The sequence below is a fragment of the Mesoplodon densirostris genome, chromosome 16 (assembly GCF_025265405.1).
Source record: "Mesoplodon densirostris isolate mMesDen1 chromosome 16, mMesDen1 primary haplotype, whole genome shotgun sequence".
NCBI classification, from domain to species: Eukaryota; Metazoa; Chordata; class Mammalia; order Artiodactyla; family Ziphiidae; genus Mesoplodon; species Mesoplodon densirostris.
Genome location: NC_082676.1, coordinates 81,299,578 through 81,326,697, shown reverse-complemented (window position 1 = coordinate 81,326,697; position 27,120 = coordinate 81,299,578). Strand labels below are relative to the sequence as shown.

The following is a 27,120-nucleotide window of genomic DNA, read 5'->3' as shown; positions in this document are numbered from 1 at the left end:
ATAAAGACTGTTAATGTGCTTTCTAAAGATGATCTTATATCACTATAAATAAGAAAATACACTTAAAAATACTTACATAATTTCAAGGGATTTAAAATAATAACTCCACTAGGTATATTTTTCTTCTATTTTGCTACTCTTAATAATCTCTTTATATAAAACAATTATTTTCAGGGTTTAAATGGTAGGAAAATGGCATTTTTTACCTATATGGCTTATATCTATATTTAACGTTTTACTATAATTTTAATATGCAAACTGAGTCCTAGATACCTTACAGTGAAAATGTAGGACAGGAACATATTTCTCAGGTATCTCAGTTACCAAAGAATTTTGTATAATGGTCAAGATTTTTTAGAGATGAAAAGGACAGTAGAGAAAATTTAATCCATTTTTCCTTGCTCAATGGATCCACAGGAGAAAGAATTATGCCCAAAGTCACAGATCAGTGTGCAGAGACACACTATCACAGAGACAATATGATTATGAATAAACCTTTCCCAGTGTGGCTACTTATTGAAGGAAATGGCACATATTTGTATATATAAAGTTTGTCATGCTTATCATGAATTCCATTACTTTAGCCTCATACTTTATATACATGCAAATTCTTATTGGCTATTGCTGTGAAAGAAATTACCCCAAAACATGATAACTTAAGACAACAACAATGCTTTATTAATTTTTATGACTTTTCTGGATCAACAATTCTGAAATGGCTCAACTAGGGTGTCTGGCATGGAGCCTCTCATATGGTTGTAGTTGGGTAATGGCTGGCAGTGGAATAGTGTGGGTTCCAGCAGCTAAGGGCCGGCCGGCCAGACATCTCTCCCTCTTCCTGTGGTCTCAGGGACTTTCCATGGGGGCCAGTTTGGGTTTCCTTATGGGAGCCTCAGAACAGTCAGTTTGCTCACATGACAGCTCAGGGCTCCAAGACCAAGTGCACCAGAGGTGGAAGCTGTGTTATCCTTTCTATCCCAGCCTTGGGAGTGACACAGTGTTGCCACCACTGTACCCTGATTGGTTGCAACTGTCACAAAATTCCACCCATTTCAAGTGGAATCATGCAGACTTCACCTCTTGATGGGAGAAGTAGCAAAGCATCTGTGGACATGTTTTAAAACGGGCACAATGAAGGATTCCCCAGACACCACACCTGGGGCTTTCTGGGGGTTAGCATGTTTATCAAATACCAAGTGTTGTGGTAGATAAATAAGATATCATAGGAAAAACTGATATGATTATTTCCATGCAGTCATTCATGAAAACAGTGTGAAGGTTCTTCAAAAAATTAAAAATAGAACTACCATATGATCCAACAATTACACTTCTGAGTGTTTATTCAAAGGAAAGAAAAACATCTCAAATAGATATCTGCACCCCCGTGTTCACTGCAGCATTATTTACAACAGCCAAGATATGGATATAACCTAAGTGTCCATTGATGGATGAATGGATAGAAAAAATGGGTTTTATATATATAAACAATGGAATATTATTCAGCCATAAAAGTGAAGGAAATTCTGCCACTGTGATAATATGGATGGGACGTGAGGGCATTATGCTAAGTGACATAAGTCAGAGAGAGGAAGACAAATACTGTATGATCTCACTTACATGTAGAATCCGAAGAGAAAAAAAAAAAAAAAAAACCCAGCAAACTCATAGATACAGAGAACAGATCGATGGTTGCCAGAGGCTAGGGGCAGGAGGGGATGTGTGAATGGATGAAGGAGGTCAAAAGGTACAAACTTTCAGTTATAAGATAAATAAGTCCTGGGAATATAATGCACTGTATGGTGACTATAGTTTCTAATACTATATTGTATATTTGAAAGTTGCTAAAAGAGTAGGTCTTAAAAGTTCTCATCAGAAGAAAGAAATCTATTTCCAGTATGAAGTTCTCAGACCTATTATCTTAATAAGTCAACTGCTGATTTAATTAAAAATCACAGCTAGAGAAAGACTGAATATGAAATTAATATGCTTATCAATTGTAAATACAATCTAATTTGGAGATCACAGTACCATTGTAGCTCCTAGACAGAACTGCCTGGCCCAGCACTAACTTTGTTGTTTCTTCTGTCTTAAAGTCTGGCAGGAACTTGTAGGCAAAGGAAAAGGCAGGGATGGCTGTTACAGAATCAGCATCGTATCTCACTGTGAGCAATGAAAATAATGTTGTTTCCCTGAATTGTCCAGCTCCACATTCCAGAAAGGAATGTGCAGCCTTCATGCACCTGAAGCCCTTTCTTACACAACTGAGGAAAGCCAAGAAAACAGCAATGCGGTCCATACATTTAATCAACATCTCAAATGCAAGCCCTGGAAGAGGTATGCAAAATGGGATGGCAGGTCGTTTTGTACTTTATCTGACTAAAGGGTGGCAAGACAAATCGAGCCTGACTTTGTTCATCTATTTCTGAAATCAATCAGCCTATAAATCAGCTCTTTTGTTTTGAAGCTATAACCACCACCTTGTGCTCCCCCCACCTCGTTCTATCCTGGGAAATTAGTCTGAAGTCTATAGAAAAGGAGGGTAGGATGGAAGGTTGTCTTTGAAGGGGGTGCTGGAGGGAGCGTGCTTTCATTTCCAAATGTGTAAATTGAAAAATGTGCAATTGGAATGCCAAATAAATTCTGAAAGCAAGAGAACCGTTTACTAAGATTCCATCGGACTTCTGTGTGATAAAACAAATGCAGCAAAAACATTCTGCGAAAAAATATTAGCATAATGAATTTTAAAACAACTGAGGGAACACATATAGGTTGCTCTCATTGTTTTCCATCTGAGAAGCAACTGTGCTACATTCAAACTGTTAATGAAGAGTCAGACCAGGAGTAGAATCAATTACATGTTGCTTTCATTCACTCTCCTCTTGTATTCATAAGCATAATCGGTCCATCTAACAGACTGCATAATGATGTTGTGCCCTGTCAATCATATTCAAATTGCATGAATTTTAAGGAGAAAAACCAATGCATGGAATAAAATTGATTTTCTTTTCTAGAGCTACAACCACAAAACCAAGCACTAAAAGTATTACTTGCAAATCTTATTGACCAATTTATATGATAAACACCACCAATCTGCAACCTGAAACAGAATACTTGAAGTTCGGTTAACGGGAAATTGAATTACCACCTGATAGCATTACAAAGTAAATGCTGTCTTTTTTCTCCACATAGGTCAATGTTTTCAGATACACATTTTCAGAGCTTGTTTTTATTATATTTCAAGAAACAATCAGTTGTCCATAAGATGTTCCTTTTCAATCTACAGCAGACATCAGTTAGATTGTATTTCAGCTGCAGCATGTTTCTAAATTTGGATTATTCTCTCATACATTTCTTCAGCTGCATGTTTGATTTCTTTCCATGTTCAGAAAGACTAGTCATACAGCTTTGTGCATGAGTTTGGGATAAACCAGCACTTAACAATGTTATTTTCTAGTGCATTTTCCTTTGAGTCTGTGAGTTGAGCCTGTTTTGTTAGTCTTCCCTCCAGTGTTCTTGGTTATAAAGGGCTTCTAGTTCACCCTAGTTCACCTCTCTTAGCCTCCTTGGTGCTGTGGTTCCCTAAATAAAATGTCTACGTCTATGTCTATGTCTAAGATTAAATACACAGTAGCTAAACACCATTTGCATTTTACAGCTGATAAAGGCACACTGAATGCACTGTCAAAGCTTGAAGGAGTATATCCAGCTCAGTTTGAGGTTTGAATCCCATTTTTACATTAAAATGTGACAGTGTTGCCACGTTTCGGGCATCTTGTGCTGACAGTATGTTTCATGTTTCATTGACTTCAAAGTTGTGAAGTTTTAAGCTTAAGTTGTGAGGGTCAAGTTTTAAAATGATACTTGAGCAATTTCTGCCAAAATGTTATCCTCCATATTAAAAAAAGAAAGAAGGAAAGAAAAGAAAGAAAGAAGGAAGGGGCAGAGCTCAAAATTTTTTACTAGCTCTACCTTTTCTGCCAAAGGTTTATTTTAGGTCAGTCCTATTGATGGGACTGTGTCCTATTTCAGCTGGACACCTACACATAAGGGTCTATTTGCAATAATATAGATTGAAATTTGTATAAAAGGGATATCCTGTGGTCAGCCATTTATAGAATCATGGAGATTCCACAGGGTATTGGGGGCATCTGCATTACAATAGTGTTATTTCCAACAGAGAGGGGTCTCAGAGAGACTGTGGGAAGCTGAATTTTCTGCAAAATTCCAACATTTCACCATCATTTTAGAATGAACCAAAAGAGAACACATCCTAGAAGGAAGTGAGTCAAATACATGGCATTTTTAATACTTCAATAGCAGGGGTGAGAGGAGGTGGAGGTCCAGATAGACAATATGACTTTTTCAAGGAAAATAATAATAAGGTCTTTGTTCTGGTTCAAGGGCTGGATGGCAATTGGCAGCCTTTTCAGAGAGATGCAAAACCAGTACTTTATGAAGACACAAGGGGAAAGTAGTCTTTAAAAATTCTATGTGGTGAGTAAAAATAAATGAACGTCAGTCCCCTCCGCAGGGTAACTGTACACATGTGGAATCTAGGCTGGGACTGAAGTGTGCAGAGGGGTCAGTGTGCTTGTCTGTCAACAGCCTTCCTTTATAGCTCCCTTGCCACCACAAGTATGGACTAGAAAGGCTTTTTTGCAATCATTCACTTAGTCATTAATTCTCTCCTTTTTTAAATAAGTAAATCCACTAAGTGCCAGGTACATAAGGTAATTGCTCTGTTCACTCACACCAAACAGGTCTTGTGTTTTTTCTGACTACAGGCCTTTCCTGGTGTCAAGAGAGCCCCTCCATCCTTGCCCCTCAAAATCCTTCTCATCCCATGAAACTCAAAAAGAATTGATCTTCCTTGAAGGTATGATCCATGAACCCCACTACATGAACTAAACTGAACTCAATTCTCCTCTTCTGGTCTCCAATAACACTTCCGTTTGACCATTTACATGACTTTTAACGTGAACATTTCTGTACACACAACTAAGGAGATTCCATCGGTCAGAGCTCCCCAATAACACAGCATTCTGCCTGAGGAGGCAGGGAACTTCCTGTCATCAGAGGCAATCAAATATGACTATGTATGCATCGAGATTCCTTCTAACTCTGGGATGTTATTCTGTGTTTCCTGTCTTCATGTGGAGACTACGCTTCCACCGCAGAAAACATGACCAATCTATGTCTGAGTCTCCTGGCAAAGCCAAGAACTCTACGGGAACAAATTGCCTAATAGATAATTAGTGAATCTGTGAGTAATGCAATAAAAGTTGGCCTGATATAATCAATCTAATCAGAGATGATAAACTGGATTAGAGAAGACAATGAGGTGAAATGGACAGACTAGACTGAGTAAGCAATGGAATGTAGTTTGACTGGTTCAGATCATTCAACACAAATTTTTATAGAACTAAGAATCTGTTTCTTCACAGAAAGGCTCAGCAAAGCCTGATCAAAGATTTCCTAATAAATGCACTACAATTTAAAAAAAAACACACACACACACAATTCTAATACCATCACACTTTTTAGTAAAAGCTATAAGATTCTTTCCCAAGACTTCCAACAGAAAAAAAAAAAAAGTGTGCAGTGACTCCTTTGCCTTTTTCTGCAAGAGATAATTAAATGCATTTTTAAAATGTGTCACTTCCCTCATCTGCACATGGTTCATTTTAGAATAAATTGGCTTTGTTCTAGAGATTGGTTTTGGCTCTCAAATCACAAAATGGAAAATTGCAGATTCTCTACATGTCTTCTCAAAAAATTAATGGGATCACTTTTCGCGTTTCTTTAAAAAGTGACATTTGAGTATAATGAACCGACCTCTCCATCAAAATAAACCAGGTTTAATTTCTTCCTGAGACCAGTACATTCATAAGACACCACTGGACTACAGCTACTCCATACATTTACACCTGTACTCTCTTTTGGGTTGCACTTTCATGGTATAAACATCCACACAAGGCTCTACATCTAATTTTCTAGAGGAACACTTGTATTTAGAAAAGACAACTGAGAAGGACAGAACACTTTAAGAATGAGATTAACATTGATTCTAAAAGAAAGAATACATGGAAATTTCTATACCATGAAGTTGCATTTTTCATGAGTTCACTTATACGAATTCAACAATATGAACAAGGGGTTAGGAGGAGTGAGAATGACAAAATATTTAAATAATAAGGACTATTTCACTAAACATTTCCACAATGAGTGTTTGCTCTAGCATGAACATGAACTTACATTGCTGGACCCCAAGAGATCAGACTGCATTCCCACCTACCTCTCAGACATGATTGGCTCTTTGTACAAAATAGAAGCTGTTTTCAAACTTTTTGGTTTTGGAACCTCTTTACACTCAAAAATAACTGAGGGGCTTCCCTGGTGGCGCAGTGGTTGAGAGTCTGCCTGCTGATGCAGGGGATGCAGGTTCGTGCCCCGGTCCGGGAAGATCCCACATGCCATGGAGCGGCTAGGCCCATGAGCCATGGCTGCTGAGCCTGCGTGTCCAGAGCCTGTGCTCCGCAACAGGAGAGGCCACAACAGTGAGAGGCCTGCGTACCACAAAAAAAAAAAACAAAAAAACTGAGGACCTGTGAGAGCTTTTGTTTTGGTGGGTCATATCTATCACACAAGAAAACAAAAGCACATATACAATTAACTATCAGGAAAATGATGCTATCACATGTCATGTAACCTCTGGAAAACTACACTGCACACTCAAGAGAGAAAGAAAGTGAAAAATGCAAATAATCTCTGAATTTTATTATGAACATGGTATTGACCTCACAAATCCCCTGAAAGAGGTATCCCTAAATCACACTTTGAGAATTGCTACACTAGAGCTTCTTTCTGTGCAGATCTAGTAACTAAAAATAAATAGCCCCACTTCTAATGGAAAATTGGCACCATTAACTACATCATCTGGTTCTCAAGTTTGAAGAAACAGTGATCTCTTTCAACTCTATAGGGAAAACCAGACATACTGGTCTTGTTAAGAAATGGTATTTCTCTGTTTCAACTTTTGTATGAGTTAAGGGATTTTAAAAGAGTAATCTTAACTGAATGCAATTTTTGTCTTTTGGATATAAAGATTCTCAATCTTTAGAACTTAATTTCTCTTTCCACTTCTGTGAGACAGTGATCAGATCATTTCTACTAGCCAACTTCTTGAGAATAGAGATGCTCTTCTTAAATAAGCAGTTTGCTTATTTAAGACTAGTCCAGATCTAGTAACTAAATATAAATATCCCCTAAATATAAATATCCAGTCCTAGTAACTAGGACTCAAGGAAGAAAGTCTAAGATGACTGCTACCAGATCAGTTGATTCTAGTAGAGAAGAAAATGGCAGGCACAGCTTTTTAAACAAGAATTCTACCAGACATCACAGGATAAAGCAAAGACGGATCCTTCAGGATCATGCATTCCCAAGAAAAATCATGACAACAGTGTCCTTTCTTGTGCTTCCTTCTTCATAGAATGAGTTGGAAGCTACTAAAGGGAAGGAGACCAGCTAACATTAAACCAGGTTGGGAGGAATGAGAAAGGACACAGATAATTCAAGAAGCTTAAAGGTTCTGGCCAATTTTGATGATGGTTTCAAGGTGGGTGGGAGAAAAGAAAGGGAAGAGTCAAAATTCATCCAAAGTAACTCCACTCTGGGTGACTGAGGGGACGACAGAAATGGGGAAATCAGAATATATAGTAATTGAGGCCCAACTTATTGTAGTGCTTATCAAGTCTTCTAAAAATCTATCCTTAACATAAAAATAAAATGCAGAAAGGGGACAAAAATAAGAGAAGAATTAGCAAGACAAACAGACAAAACTTGTACAGTTGAAGGTAACTAACTTTCCTGTATCAAGGTACTTTTTTTTCCCTTTTTCCTTGCCTATTTTGGGTCTGACATAGAATCACTCAGGGGAAGACAAAATATCACTGAGCCTTTCAAACATGATTCATTGTGAGGCTGAGATTCAAAGAGGTCAACATGTGCCTCTGCAAGATTACTTAATGGAAACCATTAATGTAAAACCACTCAAAGAAAACCAAGAGATCTTTCCATAGTAATTCAGATGCTAACAATGGAATGTTTGCCTGGAAGCTTTGATAATTAAGCAATGAATACAAGATTTTAAAAGAAAGAAATACAAGTAAATAAATAAATAACATCTGGTGATTGATTCTCTAGTAATATACTATAGTGTAGGCCAATGAATAAAAATTCCAATTTTTATTTGGAAATGGGGTCATGCTTGAGTGATATGATAATATGATGAGAGAAACAGGCAGAGTAAAAGAATGGGTAGTTTATTATGAGTAGGAAAATATTTTATATTATAGAGAAGTGTCTAAAGATGGTCACTAGAATGTGTAATTATAATCAGATAGAATGATATCAGGGGACTATTACTAAGCCATAAAAAGAAATGAAATTGAGTTATTTGTAGTGAGGTGGATGGACCTAGAGTCTGTCATACAGAGTGAAGTAAGTCAGAAAGAGAAAAACAAATACTGTATGTTAACACATATATATGGAATCTAAAGAAAAAGAAAAGTGGTTCTGAAGAACCTAAGGGGCAGGACAGGAATAAAGATGCAGATGTGCAGATGTAGAGAAGGGACTTGAGGACACGAGGAGGGGAAGGGTAAGCTGGGACGAAGTGAGAGAGTGGCATGGACAGGTATACACTACCAAATGTAAAATAGATAGCTAGTGGGAAGCAGCTGCATAGCACAGGGAGATCAGCTCGGTGCTTTGTGACCACCTAGAGGGTGGGATATGGAGGGTGGGAAGGAGACGCAAAAGGGAGGAGATATGGGGATATATGTATATGTATAGCTGATTCATTTTGTTATAAAGCAGAAACTAACACACCATTGTAAAGCAATTATACTCCAATAAAGATGTTAAGAAAAAAAAAAAGAATGATATCAGGAAAGAGCAAGAAAACAAGTCTTCACATCCCAATGGCAAATCCCACTCATGAACTGGGTAAACTTGTGGGAAGTTTACCCACAAGTTTTTACTGGGAAAAGTAATTTTACCTTTCCTCTCCTCTCTGTAAAAACAGAATAATATTTATTTTTCAAGTTCATAATGGGGAATAAATTAGCCATTATATGTGAAAGCATCAAGCACAGTACCTGGCATGTAGTAGGTGAACTCTAACTTGATTGATTATCGTTAGTACTTGTAGGTAATTGTATTCACAGTGTGCATAAATAGGATAACAATAAGCTCTTTCATATTTAATTAGCATTTCATCATTACACTCTCAAAATTCATAACTATTCATAAAAACCGATTATGTCAGAATTTATATTTTACTGGCTTCTTTGCTTCTACTATTTCTTGGATTCCTGGTTTTCTCTTTCTTAAACTCTCTCTTTTTTTTTTTTTTCCTCAAATATTTGGGTAATTCTTTTAGAGGTGGTCTGTAGCTGGGAATTTTCTAAGTCACTAGATTTTCAAAAGCTTTTAGTTCATTCTCATTTCTGAATGTTAGTTTTCCAGCATATATGACTCTAGGTTTAAATTATTTTTTCTCTCAGAATTTTGACGATTTTGCTTCATTTCCTTCTACCACGAGAAAAAGCTAGTTTGATTTTTACACCTCCATAAGTTGAGCTGGATTTCTTTTCCTCCCCAGAAGTTTTAGGAACTTCCAATTTATACTTGGAATTCTGAATTCTGTCTAGGTTCTTTTAGGACAGGAATTCTTTTTTCTCTTTTAGTTATGAAGTTATTACTACTCTTTCCTTTTCTCCATTCATTCTAGAAGTCTTAATAGATGGGTTGTATATGTCTGGGAGTAAATCTCAATTGTTTTTACTTTCTCTTAAATATAATATTTTATCTGCTGCACATTTTAGACTATTTCCTTGACTTATTCTTTGCACCAGTAAGTTTTCAGCTATTTCCTTTCCATTATGCATCCCTTCATTTGAAATTTCTGTTCTTGTTTTAACTTCCTGGAATTTTTATTTCTCCCTCTCTTGTTAGAACATCTTTTTCTAACTTCTACATGTATTGAATATAATTCTTTTCTCTAACAGCTTTTTTACTGGATATAAATCCTTTTGTTGTCCAGGCTAATACTCTGTTATAGCTATCTCTCAGTGGATCTGAATTCATTTAACATACACCTTCACACTTTTTTTCTTGATACTTCTAGAGACCCATACAAATTATATGCATTTTCATCACATTGTTACTTATAATGCAAATAATTAGTCCCTTGTCAGGGCATCTCAAATAAGAAAGAAAAGTATTTGTAATGTTGAAATTGATGACTGAATTATATAAATAGACATTTTAACAAGGAATGTATTTCTCATGCAGCTAATAAAAGGATTATAGAAATTGCTAAGATCTTCACAGTTTTTTTTTAATGTTAAAAGGTATGATTTTATTTTCCCAACATGACAAAACAGCATATGCTTCCAAATTGCAAATACACACACACACAAAAACACACAGGAAAAAATAAAGAGAAAAAAAAGGAATATATTCGGTGTTTTCATGACTCAGAACATCTCCATCCACATCATTCTAGCTATTTCATAGTGTTTCTTTTAGAACTGATGACAACATTCCAAACCAGACCTATTTTAGACCCCATTTTTAATAAATATTATACACTTTAAATAAAAATGGATTACATGTTTTCCAGAAGAGAATAGTTCAAATTTGAAGAGTTGTTTTTAGATACCTAATTATTATGCATTAATTACAAATCTTATTTAAACTACTTAAACTAAAAGCAATATTTATTTTTACCCTCACTAGTAGATTTATATGCCTTGTTACACACTTAGCTGTCCAGAGATATTTAAAGGAGAAACATATCAAGCAGCTGAATTATTTTCTAAAGCATCCTTGCAGTGCAGTATTTCAAAAACACAGAAGACAACATCAATAACATGTTCTGATAGGGTTTTAACAATTTTACTGCTTATTTCATTCTGAAAGACTAATGTCTTAGTTCTCTCTACTACAGTAAGTGGACTGCAAGACGCTGCTGTATAATAAAGAACAACAAAATTAATCTAATGGAATTATCATTGACAATTTTATTGATGAAATAGTACAAAAGTTTAAATTTAAATGACTATGGGTTTCTCCTCAGAAATCATGGAGGCCAGAAGGAAGTGATGAAAGAAAAGAACAATCAAACATAGAATCTTATTTCTATTTCTTATTTCTAGCAAAACTATCCTTCAGGAATGAAGGAGGAAATAAATCATTCTAAGGCAAAGGTAAACTAAGAGAATTTGTCACCAGCAGACCAGACCCAACCTACAAGAATGACTAAAGGAAGTTCTTGAGACAGAGGAAATAATAAAGGAAGAAATTTTAGAGCATAAGGAAAGGGGAAAGAATAAAAGAGAGAGCAAAAATATGGAAGAATGGATAAGTAAACTGTGCCTGAACTAATGACAAATAAACTATTGTTACATGTGGCAACGTGAATGGATGTGACAGACTTCATACTAAACAAAAGAAATTTTGAGGCAGGAGATAGATGGGCCTCAGGCTGAGCCGCTGGAGTGTGTCCCCTGTGGACAGATACTCCAAAATAGCAGGAGTGAGAGAGGAGCTGAGCCCTGCCCAGAAAAGAGATAAAGAGACCCCATATTTCTCATCCTCAAGGTCAAGGAGACCTTCCCGACTATACATGTGTAGAAAGGCTCCTCAGGGGCCAAAAAGTGAGGGGACGCCACCCCACAGTAGGTGAGGTCAACCTACCCATAGGCCTCTTCACTAGAATCCATCTTGGCTAAGAGACGTGAACGCACACAGGGGAGGACCCTGAGATAAACCAAATACGAAGTCAGAGCCAGGCAAAGCAAGATGACTGGCCAAAGGAAACCTGGAAGAAATGCCCCATATAAGTGATTCAAACTACCACGAGGGCTTGACTCTCTCTGAGCCCACACACGTGAGCCTATTCACACATTCTCTTTTTCCTCCTAATAAACACTTTGTTTCACTACTTTCCGCCTCTTTGTGGGAATTCATTTCTACAAAGCCGATGGGCCAGAGCTTTGTCACTGGCCACAGGTCTAGTGGCTAGGATTCAGCACTCTCACTGCTGTGGCCTGGCTTCACTCTCTGGCTGGGGAACCAAAATCGTGCATCAAGCCGCTGCAGGTCGGGGCCACCTGAGAGCAAGCTGACACAAAAGATTACATATATACTCTATGTGGTTCCATTTATATTAAGAACAGACAAAATTGGACTTCCCTGGTGGCTCAGTGGTTAAGCATCCGCCTGCCAATGCAGGGGACGGGTTTGAGCCCTGGTCCAGGAAGAGCCCACATGCCGCGAAGCAACTAAGCCCGTGCACCACAACTACTGAGCCTGTGCTCTAGAGCCCGTAAGCCACAACTACTGAGCCCATGTGCCACAACTACTGAAGCATGTGTGCCTAGAGCCCATGCTCCGCAACAGAGAAGCCACAGCGATGAGAAGCCCGCGCACCACAACCAAGAGTAGCCCCCGCTCGCCGCAACTAGAGAAAGCCTGCGTGCAGCAACAAAGACCCAACACAGCCAAAAATAAATAATTAATTTTTAAAAAACAGAACAGATAAAATTAATACATCATGAAAGAAGTCAGAACAGTGTTTGCCTTTGAGAGATGGGGACTCACTGTATTGGGCATGAGGAGTTTCTGGTGTGAGGGGAATATTTTCCATATTAATTGGCGTGTATACATTGTCAAAACTCATCAAATTATGTACTTAATTAAGGTCTTTGCATTTTACTCTATGTATATTTTATCTCAATTAAAAGAAAAGAGTATGGTAATATAATAAGCACAAGTTCTATTTATGTCACTGCTCCATCTATGATTCTCAAAGCAGAATGTAAGCAATGGATATTTGTGACTTAACATTTATTTCCTTGTTCATATAGGTGATATTCCACATTTCACAGGGTACAGCAAATGTAGGAGAAACATTTGCTCTTCTAATTCTTCATATTTGGAAATGAACCCATGTACTTAATAAAATATTTATATCTAAACCATAAAATTTGAAGAGTCTTTTTAAAAGAACTAAACATTTGCTTTAGAAAAATAATTTTTTTTTAGAAAAATAATTTTTATTCTTGCTTTTCATCAGGCACATACACAGGTGAAGCAAAGAGGTATCTCCTTATTAAAGTAGTTTTCAGAGGAATGTTTAAGAAAATAATTTATACCCGCTGGGGTACTGTTTTCCTCCAAATTGCTTTACTGCCCAGCAAGAAATAACACAAAGTTGACTCATTCCCTGAGGCAGGCTATATTATCCAAATATGGCTACAATAATATCTGCCATCCTATGTGTTCTTCTGCAGTGTGACCTTGCCTTGCCACTCCTTCATTGGAGCATAAATCCCCTCGCAATGAACCTCAGATGGCTGTAGTGACTTGCTTATCACCAATAAACTGTGTTGAAGTGATGCTATGGGGCTTCCAAGGAAAGGTGAGAAGAAGCCTGCCAAATCGGCCTTGGTCTCTTGCAATATTTGCTAACTGAATGCTCCCTCTAGGAACTCAATGCCATGCTGTAAGAAGCCAAAACCGTATGTGCAGACACTCTGGTGGACGGTCCCAGCAGAGCCCGTTCTGTAAGCCATCCCATTCCAGTCACTAGACATGTGGGTGAAGAAGCCTCCAGATGATTCCAGCCCCCAATCATTCACATTTTCCCCAGTAAGGACCCACACGATATGGAGCAGAGACAGGCCATTTGAATTACTGTCACACAAGATCTGCACGCCTAAAAAATAGTTGTGGACTTACCCCACCTAGTTTTGGGATGATTTGTTGCACAGCAGTAAATAACTGAGACATTTTTGTTCAATTTGCTTATTTTACAGGAAGTGATAACATGAAATTGACTCACTCCCTAACATGGGTTATAATCACTTCCGACTACATTATCCTAAAGGAAGGAGAAGTACCTGAGGTTCTACATTTGATTTAACTTTGGGGTTGACGTGGAGTCAGACTTGAGAATAGGATACAGTCCATCTTCCAAAGTTCACTGTCACCGATTCTGATTGGTTTTCACCCACCTGGATTATGCCATAATGTATGTCAAAAATCATATACAAGCTATGGCAGTCTCTGTCTTGGTGTTTAAATTCCAGCTTTGCCATATACCATCTGGTGATCTTGAGTGAAATTTTGAGCCTCATCTGTAAAATTGTCACATTAATACTTTATTCATAAGGACCCTGGAGATTAATAGAAATAACAATGAAAGTACAGTGCTTGACACAGGGTCTGAGTCCACGAATTTGCAGCCACTAATATTAGGTATATGCTCTCTCACACATATGGGACATTAGTTTATCTGCAGAGTGATTAAAGGTTTACATTCCTTCTCTACACTAGGGCTGTTCTGTTCCCTAGTGCATATGACAGGGTGTTCAGCATCTCAATTGCTGGTGGTCCTCTATACATATAATTGGGCTCCCACAAGATTCCACATCAATATTCAATGAAAGCTCCCTCTTTCCAGAGCCTTTAAAACAGCCACTATAGTATAGAAACTCCCTGAGAAATGCCACCAGGAATTCCCATTAAAAAGCCTAATAAATGTTTTCCAACTAACACATTATGTTCTGAATTTATAGGAACAATCTGAGCAAAAAAGGTCTTGGCAGTCATTTAATGGTAGTATTACAAAGGCAAATTCATATGCAGATTCTTGGATAGTATTCATTTCATCGTAAGGGAGCATTTTAAAATTAGTTTCAGAAAAAGGGCAATCCATAATAAACTTTTAATTTCAAGAGTGGCGCAAGGTAAGGGCTGAAAATTACAATAGGCCAGGTACCATGTCAGCTCTGATATACTACAACACTTCTTTATGAGCACATTACAATTCGAAGAGCTAATAATAAAAAGAAGTGATGCTGAGATGATGAAATGATGCTATGCAATTAGACCTATTAGAATTCACAAGAGTCGACAGCAATAATCAAACCCTTTTCATGCTGCCCATTGCAATTATCTTTGCACTTAAGAGTCAACAAAGCACATAATGACTTGCACTCAATTAAGGAATTCATGAGAAATGGAATTTTAATTAGTGTGTAGAAAATTTGGGCCATTTATTACTTTACAGGACAACAAATTGTGAAAACTAGTTGAGGAGTTAAAAACATCAGTGATAGATGTTTGCTGATCATGGTGAGGAACTTGGATGATGGAAATTTCCAGTACTCCCCCCTCCCCATGAAATTACCCTTAACAAAGTGAACCTACTGTTTAGGACAGAATACGCAGTAAGTGGATTATTGATATCATGGTTGATTGATAAACCAGACGTCAAATCCATTTCCAATTTTGACTTTCCTGAACCACAGTGTTTCATACTATTTACACACACACATAGACACACATATTCACTCATCCATAACCCACATCAGAATCAATAAATATCTATTAATTGCTATCTTCATGTAGCAAATAAGGTATATATATTTAGAAGAAGTGGGATTATTAAATCAATATGGAATTTTTAAAAGTTCAGTGAGTAAAAATTGTGCTTAGTCATCTTAAATTTTTTTTTGTTAATTATGAAAAGCCACTATGCAATGGCTGTTTGTTTTTTAATAATGTTTATTCATAATGCACATTCTCTTTTAATGCACTTGACCTTGGGAAAGAAGGTGAAATTATCTTAGTTTAGTACAACTCAGACATAAATAATAGGCTTTGGCATTTAACACATAAGTCAATGGAAATTCATTTTTGTCAAAAATTTCCTGGATATTGGGTAAAAGGCACTGTGTTTATAAATAGAAAATGTCAAATGCCACTTTGCAATGAGGTCAATTTAATAACATATTTCTCATGCCCAATTTACCAGTGAAAAGCTAGTCTAAAATACAAATAGTTGGGGAAATCTCCACATCACTGCTGCACTCTGTGAATACACGGAAACAAAATTAAGACTGAGTACAACAGTCTTCTCCACGCAGTTCATAAAACAACCAGGAAAGAAAATCAATATTTATGAAAATAAATTATTGATTCAATTCGCAAACAAAGCCAAATTGTACTTGAACTATTCTGGAAGTTGTTAGCTGCATCCTAGTAAAAAATCTTATTTACTTTATGGTTTAAAATTATCCTAATTTGAGATGTAAGATGTGAATGTTTAAATTGTAGAAAGTATTTGAATAAAGATCAACCCCAGATGGTACCTGATATTTTAAATTTTCATGATAATTTTAAAAATTAATGTTATTATTATAGCAAAAGTTTAAAAGTTCCACACTTCAATAAAAAAATTTGGCAGCAATTAAAATTCTCCACCTCTACCTCCTTGCTCATCTTCCTTCTCAACAACAAGAACTTAATATATAGTTAAGTTTGTTGCTACCAGGAATAAAATATTACATTTCCCAGCAGTCTGTGCCAATAGATGTGGTCATGTGGCCAAGTATTGTGAAGGACCTCTGGAAAAACTGCAGGATTAGAATGGCATCATTTTGGTCTTCTGCATTTCATTTTTCTTTATGCACTGATATACACAAACTTGATGATGGCTGGAACTCTAGCAGTTATTTTGGGCCATGAGGTATATAAAATATCATAATACCTTTAAATTATAGGAAGTTTTATAATTTACAAAATTCTACCGTGTACAATATTTTTCCATTTGCATTTTAGAAATTCTGCAAGGTAGGTCACTAAAGTATTTGCTTCTTTCTTTCAATCATTTATATGCTGCTGCTTTGTCCTGAGTTAACTGATGATTTTCAATTGCATTAAAAAATAGATGAACTTTAAAGTATAATGAAAGCAAAGGCATCTGAAGAAAAGAAACAGTGATGTCTATAGACCTTGGGCTGGGTCAAGTATTGCAGGTGAATATTAAATTTGGTGCTGAGCTTCCAGGCAGCGAAAACAAGAAATACACAAGTTTGTCTGAAGAGACCATCTCCTTTTCTCTTAACCTAGTAGTGAATTTAAGGAAGACTACCTTGTTTAACTCTCATATGAGGGATATTGTATGACACAGTGGATGCCTTAAATAGTAATCATGCAAGTGGTACAGAAATATTCAGAATAGAGACATTATATTGTTTTCAAAGAAGCAGAGAGCATATGATTATGTCTTGATTTGGCACAAGTTTTCCTCCATGTAGCTAAAATGATATGACTTCAGCATAATCTAATTTTTATATGGTTATATTTTAGAGCACCTAGAAAAATAAATAGTTTGGCCCTTCAAACATCTGTCTCCAATATCAGGCACATTGAATGATCTTTGAGTGACAGTCACTTCAGTTCTATCCTAGATCCAGGCAAGAGGGGCCCCTTCCATGGATCCTGTGCTTCAGAGGTACCCACACATCACAAACACACATGACAATTTACTTTTGTCACTTAGGATCCTGCATTTAGCACTGGTAGAGTATGATGCATCATCCTCAACATCTGATCTCATAATTAACATTGTTAAGACCTCAGGGAAAGGATTCTCCACATTGCTTATCACATATCTCAAAATAAACGAAGGCTGGATTTGAATATCATGAAGGGATGTGGACTGTGCAACCCCTGACCACAGAGATTGACATCGTCTTGGAGTGGAAGGGGGATTTAGCAGTAGAAGTGTTTAGGTAAGGGAAAAATAATTAACTTCTCAAAATATTCCTGTAAACTAGCATGAGTGCAAGAGACTCTCAAAAAATGAAGCGCTGTCTCCTAGGAGAAACATATATCCATTCCAATTCTCTTCATGTGTCAAATTGGGGTGTTCATGAATTTGTGTTGCATGTGGGACAGTTGCACGTGGCAGCTTCGGAACACATTCCAATAATAAACAATTCATATATTGTGTCATGTTTTTTCGGCTTGATGTACAACTTTTAAATGTTGACCCATATGTCATGAGGTCTCCATTTGTGCGCTTGTCCTGGGTCCTCCAAATGTTAGGGGAGACACAGCCCAAAGAATTAAAGCGTATGTGTCAAATTAAAAGGGTTCCTTCTGCTTTGTATACTAGATATACGGGGCCGGTGGGGAAGTAATCATTAGTTCCATTTTACAGGTAGGGAAACTGAGACCGATAGGGGAGGCTTAGGCCAGAGATCCTAGTTCCCTTCTTGACAATCTCAGAGACTCTCCACCAAGCCATGTTCCATCCCACTATAACTAACTTTTACTTTATGTCAGAGATGCAGGGAGTCCTAATAGGAGCTTGTTAGGGACACGGAATCTTGAGGCCCCACCCTAAACCTGTTGAATCAGAATCTCTGGGAGTAGGGCCAGGAATCTGCTTCATGAACTCTCTAGTGAAGTCTGTACTGCATTCCCAATGGATAATTTGTTTCTAACCCCTTGCTACTCCAAGTGCGGTCCATGGACCAGCTGCAGTGGTATCTCCTGAGAGCTGGTAAGAAATGCAGAATCTCAGGTCACACTACAACAACTGAATCAGAATTTTCATTTTAATGAGGTCTCCAGGGGATTCATATAAACATTCAAGTTTGAGAAAGTGCTGCACTGAATAAATACTTCTTCAGTTGCATACGGTGAATGCTCATCAATTTATTCTCTGAACTACACATCAGGGTTGTGCTGTTTTATAATGTTTTAGCGAGTAGAATTCAAATAAACTGTAATGCGTGCTAACACATGCACAAACCTAGGGTTCCTACTGACCCCCTTACTTAGTTAATATGGTTTCACCTAGTATTATGTTACACAGGCTAAGTCATATGCCCACTGTACAAAGCAAATTATACATATTCTAAATCTACTTCCGGAAAATGGCACATTCTGTTTAGCCATTCAAAAATTTAAACATGATACAATTGTATTGGTGAATGAGACAGTCTTTTAAAAGTTCCAGCAAACCTTACAGTCTGCTACTAACAATGTTTTGATCTTTAAACCTTTACCCCACCAAAAAAAAAAAGAAAAAAAAAGTGTTAATTGGGTGAAAAGGTCAGGCAGTGCAAAGAAAACCAGATGGAAAAATAAGAGTATGGCAATTTGACCCCAAGAAAGTGATTGAATATACAGTCATCAAAATAACATGTGAAGTTTCAATATTTAAATCAGTCACTGTTGAACCCCAGAGTAAAAAAACAAAACAAAGACCATCTGAAACAATGTAACATTTTTACTCAGTTTTTCCTTCAAAACCAGCAGACTTATGATCCAGTATGCTAGTGATACAGTCTTAGCGGAAACTATGAAGGCCACATTTCAAATGCTAAGATAAGTTGGAGGTAGGTTTTTTTTTTTTTTTTTTTGCGGTATGCGGGCCTCTCACTGTTGTGGCCTCCCCCGTTGCGGAGCACAGGCTCCGGACGTGCAGGCTCCGGACGCGCAGGCCCAGCGGCCATGGCTCACGGGCCCAGCCGCTCCGCGGCATATGGGATCCTCCCAGACCGGGGCACGAACCCGTATCCCCTGCATCGGCAGGCGGACTCTCAACCACTTGCGCCACCAGGGAGGCCCGGAGGTAGGTTTTTGATAAGGGAAAAACAAAAACAAAGAAAAAACAACCTCCCTTTTTTAAAAATAGTGATTTACTCTAATAAATGTTTTACTGTTCTAGATTTGGAAACAACTACAATATGATTGGACAGCATTATAAGTTATGTTTCCAGAACTGTATTTTTTTACTTGACTTTATTTTTTTTTTTTAAATATTACTTTATTTGGCTGCATCGGGTCAGTTGCGGCACATGGGATCTTCGTTGCAGCATGTGGGATCTTTTGTTGTGGAGGGCAGGGTTCTCTCTAGTTGTGGCACATGGGCTCTAGAGCGCAAGGGCTCAGTAGCTGCAGTGTGTGGGCTTAGCTGCCCCGTGGCATGTGGGATCTTAGTTACCGGACCAGGGATCAAACCCTCACCCCCTGCATTGGAAGGTGGATTTTTTTTTTTAAACATCTTAATTGGAGTATAATTGCTTTACAATGGTGTGTTAGTTTCTGCTTCATAGCAAATTGAATAAGCTATACATATACATATATCCCCGTATCTCCTCCCTCTTGCATCTCCCTCCCACCCTCCCTACCCCACCCCTCTAGGTGGTCATAAACCACCTAGCTGATCTCCCTGTGCTATGCGACTGCTTCCCATTATCTATCTACCATACATTTGGTAGTATATATAAGTCCATGCCACTCTCTCACTTCATCCCAGCTTACCCTTCCCCCTCACCATATCCTCAAGTCCATTCTCAACTTCTGCGTCTTTATTCCTGTCCTGCTCCTAGGTTCTTCATAAATATTTTTTTTTAGATTCCATATATATGTGTTAGCATACAGTATTTGTTTTTCTCCTTCTGACTTACTTCACTCTGTATGACAGACTCTAGGTCCATCCACCTCACTACAAATAACTCAATTTCATTTCATTTTATGGCTGAGTAATATTCCACTGTATATATGTGCCACATCTTATTTATCCATTCATCTGTCAATGGATACTTAGGCTGCTTCCATGTCCTGGCTATTGTAAAAAGAGCTGCAATTAACATTGTGGTACATGACTCTTTTTGAATTATGGTTTTCTCAGGGTATATGCCCAGTAGTGGGATTGCTGGGTCATATGGTAGTTCTATTTTTAGTTTTTTAAGGAACCTCCATACTGTCCTCCATAGTGGCTGTACCAACTCACATTCCCACCAGCAGTGCAAGAGTGTTCCCTTTTCTCCACACCCTCTCCAGCATTTAATGTTTGTAGATTTTTTGATGATGGCCATTCTGACTGGTGTGAGGTGATACCTCATTGTAGTTTTGATTTGCATTTCTCTAATGATGTTGAGCATTCTTTCAATGGATTGGATTGTTTGTTTTGTGTTATTGAGCTCCATGAGCTGCTTGTAAATTTTGGAGATTAATCCTTTGTCACTTGCGTCATTTGCAAATATTTTCTCCCATTCTGACGGAAGTTTTTTCATCTTGTTTATGTTTTCCTTTGCTCTGCAAAAGCTTTTAAGTTTCATTAGGTCCCATTTGTTTTTATTTCCATTCCTCTATGAGGTGGGTCAAAAAGGATCTTGCTGTGATGTATGTCATAGAGTGTTCTGCCTATGTTTTCCTCTAAAAGTTTTATAGTGTCTGGCCTTACATTTAGGTCAGTTTATTTTTGTGTATGATGTTAGGGAGTGTCCTAACTTCATTCTTTTACATGTGCCTCCCCAGTTTTCCCAGCAACATTTATTGAAGAGGCTGTCTTTTCTCCATTGTATATTCTTGCCTCCTTTATCAAAGATAGGGTGACCATATGTGCGTGGGTTTATCTCTGGGCTTTCTATCCTGTTCCACTGATCAATATTTCTGTTTTTGAGTGATAGGGATTGCATTGAATCTGTAGACTGCTTTGGGTAGTATAATCATTTTCACACTGTTGATTCTTAGAATCCAAGAACATGGTATATCTCTCCATCTGTTTGCATCATCTTTAATTTCCTTCATCAGTGTTTTAGGGTTTTCTGCATACAGGTCTTTTGTCTCCTTAGATGGGTTTATTCCTAGGTATTTTATTCTTTTTGATGCAATGGTAAATGGGAGTGTTTCCTTAATTTCTCTTACAGATTTTCATCATTAGTGTATAGGAATGCAAGAGATTTCTGTGTATTAATTTTGTATCCTACTACTTTACCAAATTCATTGATTAGCTCTAGTAGTTTTCTGGAAGCATCTTTAGGATTCTTTATGTATAGTATCATATCATCTGCAAACAGTGACAGCTTTACTTCTTTTCTGATTTTGATTCCTTTTATTTCTTTTTCTTCTCTGATTGCTGTGGCTAAAGCTCCTAAAACTATGTTGAATAATAGTGGTGGGAGTGGGCAATCTTGTCTTGTTCCTGATCTTAGTGGAAATGGTTTCAGTTTTTCATCATTGGGAACAATGTTGGCTGTGGGTTTGTCATATATGGCCTTTATTATGTTGAGGTAGGTTCCCTCTATGCCTACTTTCTGGAGGATTTTTATCATGAATTGGTGTTAAATTTTGTCGAAAGCTTTTTCTGCATCTATTGAGATGATCATATGGTTTTTATCCTTCAGTTTGTTAATATGGTGTATCACATTGATTGATTTGCATATATTGAAGAATACTTGCATTCCTGGGATAAACCCCTCTTGATCATGGTGTACGGTCCTTTTAATGTGCTGTTGGATTCTGTTTGCTAGTATTTTGTTGAGGATTTTTGCATCTGTGTTCATCGGTGATACTGGCCTGTAGTTTTCTTTGTGACATCTTTGTCTGGTTTTGGTATCAGGGTGATGGTGGCCTCGTAGAATGAGTTTGGGAGTGTTCCTCCCTCTGCTATATTTTGGAAGAGTTTGAGAAGGATAGGTGTAAGCTCTTCTCTAAATGTTTGATAGAATTCACCTGTGAAGCCTTCTGGTCCTGGGCTTTTGTTTGTTGGAAGATTTTTAATTACAGTCTCAATTTCAGTGCTTGTGACTGGTCTGTTTATATTTTCTATTTCTTCCTGGTTCAGTCTTCAGAGGTTGTGCTTTTCTAAGACTTTGTCCATTTCTTCCAGGTTGTCCATTTTATTGGCATATAGTTGCTTGTAATAATCTCTCATGCTCCTTTGTATTTCTGCAGTTTCAGTTGTTATTTCTCCTTTTTCATTTCTAATTCTATTGATTTGAGTCTTTTCCCTTTTTTTCTTGATGAGTCTGCCTAATGGTTTATCAGTTTTATCTTCTCAAAGAACCAGCTTTTAGTTTTATTGAACTTTGCTATTGTTTCCTTCATTCCTTTTTCATTTATTTCTGATCTGATGTTTATGATTGCTTTCCTTCTGCTAACTTTGTTTTTTGTTGTTCTTTCTGTAATTGCTTTAGGTGTAAGCTTAGATTGTTTACTTGAGAAGTTTCTTGTTTCTTGAGGTAGGATTGTATTCCTGTAACTTCCCTCTTAGAACTGCTTTTGCTGCATCCCATAGGTTTGGGTCATTGTGTTTTCCTTGTCATTTGTTTCTAGGTATTTTTTGATTTCCTTTTTGATTTCTTCAGTGATCTCTTGGTTACTAAGTAGTGTATTGTTTAGCCTCTATGTGGTTGTATTTTTTACAGATTTTTTCCTGTAATTGATATCTAGTCTCATAGAGTTGTGGTTGGAAAAGATACTTAACATGATTTCAATTTTCTTAAATTTACCAAGGCTTGATTTGTGACCCAAGGTATGATCTATCCTGGAGAATGTCCCATGAGCACTTGAGAAGAAAGTGTACTCTGTTGTTTTTGGATGGAATGTCCTATAAATATAAATTAAGTCCATCTTGTTTAATGTGTCATTTAAAACTTGTATTTCCTTATTTATTTTCATTTTAGATGATCTGTCCATTGGTGAAAGTGGGGTGTTAAAGTCTCCTACTATGATTGCGTTACTGTCAGTTTCCCGTTTTATGGCTGTTAGCATTTGCTTTATGTCCTGAGGTGCTCCTATGTTGGGTGCATAAATATTTACAATTGTTATATCTTATTCTTGGATTGATCCCTTGATCATTATGTAGTGTCCTTCTTTGTCTCTTGTAATAGTCTTTATTTTAAAGTCTATTTTGTCTGATATGAGAATTGCTACTCCAGCTTTCTTTTGATTTCCATTTGTTTTTTGGTTTTTTTTTTTGCGGTACGCGGGCCTCTCACTGTTGTGGCCTCTCCCGTTGTGGAGCACAGGCTCTGGACGTGCAGGCTCAGCAGCCACGGCTCACGGGCCCAGCCACTCCGCAGCATGTGGGATCCTCCCGGACCACGGCATGAACCCATGTCCCCTGCATCGGCAGGCAGACTCCCAACCACTGCGCCACCAGGGAAGCCCTTGATTTCCATTTGAATGGAATATCTTTTTCCATCCCCTCACTTTCAGTCTGTATGTGTCCCTAGGTCTGAAGTGGATCTCTTGTAGACAGCATATATATGGGTCTTGTTTTTGTAGCCATTCAGCCAGTCTATGTCTTTTGGTGGGAGCATTTAATCCATTTACATTTAAGGTTGTTATTGATATGTGTTCTTATTAACATTTTCTTAATTGTTTTGGGTTTGTTATTGTAGGTCTTTTCCTAGAAGGTGGATTCTTAACCACTGGACCACCAGGGAAGTTCCTACCTGACTTTCTACTTTGTTATTGCAAAGTAGGTGTTGCATGGTCCTTTACATTTCTGTCCCTTGATATTCATGATGATAACGATCAGCTGGTGACAGGTATTCAAGGGGCTATAGTTGCTTCCTTTTCTGATAAATGCTATAACAATTGTTTTGTTCTTATTTTGCAAAATGCAGAAGTATGATTAAAATAATTTAATGAACATTAAAATAGCAATAACCATCAACAGAATGAGAAGGCTCTCTATGGAGTGGGAAAAAATATTTGCAAATCATTTGTCTGTTAAGGAGTTAATATCCAAAATATATAAAGAAGTCTTACAACTCAATAGCAAAAAGAAAAAGTGGATTGAAAAGTATAAAATGGGCCTGAATAGACGTTTTTCTCAAGAAGACATACAGATACCCAACAGGTGAGGATCTGAATAGATGTTTTTCCAAAGAAGACATACACATAGCCAACTGGTGAGAAGATGCTCAACATCACTAATTATCAGGGAAATGAAAATCAAAACCATTATGAGAGATCTCCTAACATTTGTTAGAATGGCCAAGATGAAAAAGATAAGAGATAACAAATGCTGGTGTGAATGTGGAGAAAAGGGAACCCTTATGCACGGTTGGTAGAATTGTAAATTGGTACAGCTACTATGGAAAACAGTATTTGAGGCTCCTCAAAAAATTAAAAATAGAACTACCATATGACCCAGCAATTCCACTTCTGGATATATATTCAAAGGAAATGAAATCACTATGTCAAAGAGACAGCTACACTCTCATGATTACTGCAGCATTATTTACAACAGTCAAGACATAGAAAACCCTAAGTGTCCACCAACAGATGAATGAATAGAGAAAATGTGATACAAACACACACACACACACACACACACACACACACACGAATACTATTCAGCCATAAAAAAGGAAATCCTGCCATTTGTAACAACATGGATAAACACTGAGGGCATTATCCTAAGGGAAATATGGCAGACAGCGTGGATACTGTATGAGTTTACAGATATTTGGAATCTAAAAAGAAAAAGAAAAAAGACAAAGTCATAGAAAAAGAGATCAGATTTGTGGTTACCAGAGGCAGGGAGAGGGGGAAATTGCGTGAAGGTAGTCAAAAGGTACAAACTTCCTGTTATAAGATAAATAAGTCCTGGGGATGTAATGTACAACATTATAACCATAGTTAACACTGCTGTCTGGTATATTTGGAAGTTGCTTAAAGAGGTAAATCCTAAATAAATAAATAAATAAATAAATAAATAAAACAGCAATAATCAAACGGGAAAATATTTTTACAATTAAATATAAAAAAGGATTAATATATTTAATCAATATAAAAAGCTCATGTAAATCAAAAGAGAAGTTGTATCCCCAACAGATATTGATAAAATGATAATTACAACAGTGGTAACGATTATAGGAAAGTCATTTAATGAATAGCATATGCCTGGCATTGTGCTAAGTATTATGTGTATATTTTCTCATTTAATCCTCACAACAATGCTATGAGGTGTTTATTATTATCCCTATTTTACACATGAGGAAACTGAAACTTAAAGAGGAGGTTAAAGAAACTGCCTGGAGTCACACATAGATACCCACACACAGTGCAGATTAAAGCTATATCAATCCAGTTGCCACTGTCTAAAAGGATATGGATGATGTATAGAAAAAATGAAATACAGATGTTAATTAACTATTGAAAACATACTCAACCAAACCACTATTTAATGAAGTTAAAACAACAAAAAAAAGAAAATTAGAAAAGACTGAGCACTAGGAAATTCAGACCCAGTCTGAGGGTAATGAGATAGGCACCATCACAGACACTCGTGCTCAACAGATTCCTATACTTATGAGAGTCTATAAATTGGAAGAAAAAAATATACTGCCAACTATAAGGGAATAGCTAAATGACTTACGGTACATTAGCCCAAAAGAATATTATACCACCCTTAAATAGTAATTATGAGAAAGTTTAATTACATAGAATACTGATGATATAGTGCTTTATTGAAAACATGAAGCCACTCGACTGTATATACTATAGTCTCTAGTATAGAAACATAAATAAATAGAAAAAAATAAAAGAAAATTCTAAATGATAAATTGTTAGCAATAATTATCCCTGGGTGGTGAGTTTATGGCTAATTTTTGCATTTTGTTTCTGTGTCTTCTAATAAATGTATTCACCTGGAACTGAATTGTCTGCAAAGTTTATAATTTGATAATTAAGAGGAATTACCTTAAATTTTGAAATTGGAAATTTCTAAAATAATCACAGAAAAAAATAAATTTCAAAAAGATATCATATTGGCTAGATAGGAATTTAGGGGTATTTAAAAGAACACTAACTTAGAGGAACTGATCTATGTTCCATAAAACTTGGTTTTAGGAGAATAATGTGTTGTCTTGTGAACAGTCCTGGTCCTATGCCCTTAAAGTAAATAAGGCTTGCCTCTCTCAATACACCAAAAATATAATATATATTTAAAATATTCCATTACCTCCTAATAGCAACAAAGTAATGAGATGCAATATATTTAAGGTTCAAATAATAGAGTTCAAAGTTTAAAAATGTGTAAAATCATGAAATTATATGAGCATAAAGAGTTTCTTATCATAAATAATATTGAATAGTACTCTTTTGGTGTCTAATATAGAAAATCAATTTCCTTCTTTGGGATCTTATTTTCAAAAACCAAACTTTAGGCAAAAAAAAAAAAAAAAAAACCCTTCAAGGATAACTGGCAAGCTAAATGAGGAAAATAGTGCAAAAGTATCTTCTAAAAAAAAAAGGACTATTCAAGCAATAAGAACAGGGAAGCCCACCAAAACACGCAAAGGAGAGCCAAACCAGAAATGAGAAATAATGGAAATTAGGGAGGGACTGGTGAGACTGAACAAAACACTCACCTGTGTGAGGGGCCTGAGCAGCAGTCCTGCCTGCCTGCCTGCTGGGTTTCCTAAATATATGCTGTTTGTA

At 36.9% G+C, this 27,120-nt stretch overlaps 1 protein-coding gene across 3 annotated transcripts in view; it reads right to left on the bottom strand.

Annotated features, from left to right (window-relative positions):
- MACROD2 (mono-ADP ribosylhydrolase 2) overlaps nucleotides 1-27,120 on the bottom strand; it is a 1,992,245-nt gene that overhangs the window by 839,385 nt on the left and 1,125,740 nt on the right. The window lies entirely within an intron of this gene.